At 28.6% G+C, this 6000-nt stretch overlaps 1 protein-coding gene across 1 annotated transcript in view; it reads left to right on the top strand.

The window, feature by feature from the left end:
- Nucleotides 1-6000, top strand: part of LOC125870523 (uncharacterized) — a 225067-nt gene that overhangs the window by 52610 nt on the left and 166457 nt on the right. The window lies entirely within an intron of this gene.

Below are 6000 nucleotides of genomic sequence, written 5' to 3'. Positions count from 1 at the left end.
AAGTGACATTTATAAATGTCAGAAAAACTTTTTTACCAACATTAATCTAAATGTCAAAAAATTTAACTTATATTTTTTATATGTCATTTATTTAATACCGTCATTAACCTAAATGTTTGGAAATTGAGTGACATTTTTGGTATATGTTGTAAATAAATATTAATTTATTCTCGACATTTTTTGTGCATGTCATAAATAAATGTTGTTGATTTATTATCGACATTTTTGTATATGCCGTAACTAAATGTCGCTTAATAATTACCGACATTTTTTTAAGTGTCGAATAATTTACGACACTCAAATTTCCGACATTTGAAGTAAATGTAAACTAAATGTTGGAAAATGAATTTACGACATTTAAACAACTTATTATGAGCTGCTTAAGGAGGATCTTGGGGCTTATGAGCTCGTCTGATCTAGCCCTCCCTCTCCTTCTAGGTTGTTCAAAATGTTGCTCAATCTCCTGAGCCTAGAAACTGAGACCCGTCTTTGGAACTTTTCACAAAACTCAGGTTTCCAATCATAAGTGACAACTTGATGTGAAACTCCGCCATCAGGAGCACATACAACAATCCCATCTGGAAGAGGCTTGGTCACATTGGTTTGATGAAGCACGCGGGCAAAAAGATCCTAGATTGTTTCGTTATACACTCGTCAACATAAAGTGGAATGCTTATAGCACTACCAATCATGCTTAAGGAGTTATCGCTCCAACAACTCATTGGAAGATTGGGAATTTAACCTGCAAAGGGATCTCAACTAAGAAAGCAACATCCATTTCAAAATCTGGTGTCCATGGTTTCAAAATCAAGGGTCTGTTATTAATAGAATAGGGGCCAGTAAACAATATTTCCTTCATGTCATCCTTGGATTAAAACTTCACCATCTAATAATCTTCTTTGTGATAGAAAACCTCCGGAGTAGTGACAGAAGACCACCTGTGAGCTATAAATCGCTCTTATAATTATACCCATGAGTATCACCTATGATATACACAATCAAAGCACAATTCCATTTCTCAATTTTGTGTTCATACTCAATTTTTTCTAACTGGATAGTTATTGTTCCATTGACAACATCAAGGGGTACATAATCTAAATACATATCATTTGAAGCATTGCGATTGCCAGAAAATAGATTTGCCCATGGCTGGATAGGTTCATCAGCTGACAAACCGTCCCCCTGGTCTGACGTTCTCCCTTATCTCGGATTAACTTTCCCCAATTCTGATCTTCAAGTGATGCAAGAGATGACAATGGGGACAAATTGAAAGCTCTCACCAACCTAGAAGATCTCACCGTCTTCCCCAAATCACTAGGTCGCAGTTGCGAACCACTCGAAGTTTCACTAGCTATAGCTTGTACTAGCTCCACATTCTATAAGGTTTTTTTTTTGTAGCATTTATCACTGCCTTCCCAGACTTTTGTACCCCCGATCTACTCATATCAGGTCTAGGACTCGCGATCGACATAACCATATCCCCATTTTCTTCCCCAGCCTCTAGTCATAGTTGGAATCAAGCGGCATTGGTTAGACTAACATACGCCAAAGCTAGAGCGAGAAGCTAGTATGTAAATATATATATATACTAATTTGACCTCTACTTTCAAACAATTACATATACTACCACTTTAAATATATTATACCATATATTTTAAAAGATAGAATCAAATAAACACATCCCTTTAAATTAGAATTGATTAATTATATTTACATTTAAACACCACAATTAATGGTCCAATAAAAATCATTATATTTCTCTCCCATCAACCCTCCCCAAAACTCATATGCCAACCGCAACCGTACCTCTCCCCTTCCACCCCTAAATCCTCCATCACCTTCACTATATTATATATTCCTTCATCCTCAATCTCCTATCTACGCTCATCTCTCCATTCTCTCTCTCTCTTCCTTCTCCCACGTAGATCTTCTTCACTAAACAATCAAAAACCGAATGAAAAATGGAGAAATACAATCTAATTGTTGAACTATACAATTTTTTTTGGGTATTTATTTATACAAATTTTGATTTCTTTTTTCTTTATTTGAGAAGTAAAGATGAGAATAAAAGTTTTGCGGCCATAAAATTGTTTGATTGACAGGTTTAGGGAACCTCAACCAGCAACCATCATCGAAAAATTGAGAATCGAAAGTTTTGCGGCCACAAAATTGTTTGATTGATAATAGTCGGCGGCAATGTTTCACTGTCAGAAAATCGAGATCGGAAAAACTGAAAATCTGAAATTCTACACAACATAAATCATGGAATGGAGAAATTACTGGTGAAGTGCATACACATATTCTTCTCTGATGAAGAGGAGACAAATACGAAAAGTATTAGGTGTACATGTATCTAACAAAATATACACATATATCAAGTTAAGAGTTCATGTATCTGAGTTAAGATTTTATGTATTTATGAAAAAATTGTCAAATGATTAAAAAAAAAAAAGAGAAAGAATTTTGAATTTTTTTATTTTTTATTTTTATTAATGATACGACAAACACTCCACAGTCGTGATTTGTTTCTAAATTTATGCATTTCAATTACATTTCATATTTAGATACACACAATTAGATGTAATTGTTTACTATGTATCCGATATACATATTTTTGGATATAGCGTATGAAATTGATACTTGATATATCAAATTAATACTAGATACATGATATTAATATTAAATCATATAAATAGATATACATGAAATCAATACTAGATCATATAAATAAATACATGAAATTAATACTAGATATTGTACACTCATATATCTAATTAGTATTTAGTTTGTTGGATACATCATATATTTATAATAGATACATCAAATTAATGAATTTATTATTTTAAGAGTAATAAAATGAAATAAATCAAATTACATAACCAAAATATACATGTTTTCGTCTTTTATTAACAATATTAATGAATTTATTACATAATTCATTAGACATAGATACACTCCTTGATTTTCGCATTATATTAATGGATTTGATTAATATTTCCATAATTAATTGTCCATGTGAATTAATTGAACATGTATCTCGATTTTTAATATCGACAGATACATGTATCCAAAAGATAAAATATGATACATGAAGTAGTATTCGAAACTATCGTAAATCCTAGTAGCTAGGACTTAAACTAGTAGGATCTATATAGTTTACCCTTTTTAAAATTTATGATCAAACACTAACTTAATTTCTTATGCTAATGAGTTGGAAAGTAATTAATGAGGCTCAACTGAAATGACACAATTGTACCAACAAAAAGAAAGCTAAAATGATACAAAATGTATCACTCCCTTCGATCTTTTAGGGGTTAATCCCCAAAAAACATTTTGTCCAAAATATTTATCATTTTAAAAGATTAAGATAGAATTTTTATTTTCATTTTATAGTTATTCATACTTTGATAAATGTGATAGATTAATATAAGGATAATTATATAACTAAGATAATATTTATTACTTAATTATGTTATATGACTGTAGTTTCAATTAATTATATATAAGGGTTATTGTTAATGAAAATAACTATGGTGGGTCCCACATTTTTGTATAGAGCAGCAATCCTAATTTCCCTTTTATACAAACTTACACACAACCTCTTTCTTCCACTCTCACACAATTATCTCCTTAATTCTCTCAACCACCATAAACCCCTCAATCCCAACAAATCTCTAGACCAAATCAAATTCAAATTTTGAAAAGTTGAAATTAACCCTCATTCAAATTCAATTCGAATATCATGTTTTTTTATAATTATTTTAAACTTTCATCAGTTTTTAATTGTTTGTATTTGTATAATTTTTTCGTTCTCCCCAATTTTTTCATAATTCTTCAACCAAAATATCCAATTGATCGGTATAGTAATTACAACCATTGTAATCATGGAGGAACAATCTCGATCAAAGAGGATCACTAGAGGTATACATTAGCATGCAACAGATTCTATTAGAAATTCATTTTTTTCTATGGATTTTACTCAAGACTTTGAAGCAATTGCAGGTTCTATTATCAAATCTAAACAAGGATATTAAATCTAATTAAGTTTCTCAATGACCCCTTCAAAACAGGGTTAAAACCTCCAAAGAAAAATAAAAAGTAAAAGAGAGAAGAGCCAAAAAGAGTTGATGATTCTAGTTTGAAAAAATACTGGAAAAAAAAGGTTCAAGTAACATCTTCGAGTAAATATGACTTGAAAAAATTGTGGAAGATGAATATGTTGCAAATGACCAACGTTAAACAAAAGATTTTAAGGTATAGCCATGTTTTCATGTCTTGGTTTCGATTTGTATATGGAATTTAGCTTGTATATGACATAATAGATGGATTATTATTGGATTCAATTAATTGTATAATTAATAACAGTATTTGTATAAATAATCCGTTTTGTCATTTGTAAATTTGTAGTTGTACAAAATCATATAATTATAGAACAATGAAGTTATGTTATTTGTATATTTCATTTTTAGCTATTCACAAATACATTAACATAAATCATGTTCAATTATTTGTGTAACTTATACAAATATTTAGATTAATGTTAGGGGGTCAAATTTATGGTCAACGAAGGTTCAAGAGAAGCCCCACACATGCAATGTGATACAAATATTGGTGTAATTGAGGATTTGGCCAAGAAACTCTCTGAAGATCAACTTAAGCGATTTTGTGAAGTAAAATGTTTTGCTCAGTAGAATAATAACATATACAAAAATGATACGATTAATAAAAAATTACTCAATTAAAAATTACTCAATTATATTTATTTATAAACTTAAATATATAATGAATTGTTTAAAATCTATATGATATACAAAACAAGCATTAGCATATACAAACTGATACAAGTAATTCAAAATTACTCAATTATATACACTTCTTGACTTAAAATATATAATGACTTGTATAAATCTATCTAATATACAAATCAAACTATAACATATACAAATTGATACAAGTAATCAAAAATTATTCAATTATACACATTTGTTTACTTAAAAAATATAATGACTTGTATAAAATCTATCTAATATATAAATCAAACAGTAACATATATATACAAAATTGATAAAAGTAATCAAAAATCACTCAATTGAAAATTACTCAATTATATACTCTTGTTGACTTAAAATATATAACGACTTGTATAAAATCATTATAATATACAAATCAAACCGTAACATATACAAACTGATACAAGTAATAAAAAATTACTCAATTATATATAATATGTTTAGATAAAAAACACACACAAACAAACTTAGTCTGGAATTTGAAACAAACTATTTTAGTAACGTATTTTAATTAAACTAAATAAATTTCCTCAAGAAAAAGAAGACTTATTTTGGTAACGTATTTTAATTAAACTAAATGACCTTTATTTAAAGTATTGTTTTCTTGAATTACCGCATAATTAGTTAGATATAATTAAATAAAATTTTGTATAATTAATTATAAAAAGAACGAATGATACAAATCATAATCGTAATAGCTATTTAAATATAGCTATGATGCGCAAATAGGAAAACTATAGTTAAGGAGACCTATTAATCATGTGTTTAGACATAGTATTCTAACAATTTTCAAGATTAAACATCTAAGTGGGAGATTGTTAGGGTATATACTATTAACCATGCATTTAGATATAGTACATTATAACAATTGTGATGGTTAAAAGTCTAAGTGGGAGATTGTTGGGATATATACTATTAACCATATATTTAGACATAATATTTATTATAGAATAATTATTAATTTAGTTTTAATAAAAAATTTAATAGGTCATATATTTGTTTATGGTGTATGTTTGCTTATATAGTAGATGATATAGTGTATAGAGTTTTAGTTTATACACAGAGGATTTAATCATCGATTCTTATAAGTATAAAAAAATTTTGTTCACAATCTAAGATGGAAATTGGACAAGTCATTGATACGATTGTAGCACAAGATTATATATAATTTATCTTGACTATGAGAACGGTATAGTTCCAACTTCTTGTG

This window comes from Solanum stenotomum, chromosome 7, assembly GCF_019186545.1.
Source record: "Solanum stenotomum isolate F172 chromosome 7, ASM1918654v1, whole genome shotgun sequence".
Lineage (NCBI taxonomy): Eukaryota > Viridiplantae > Streptophyta > Magnoliopsida > Solanales > Solanaceae > Solanum > Solanum stenotomum.
Note: the sequence above shows the minus strand (reverse complement) of the source record. Positions and strands in the feature narration are given on the sequence as shown.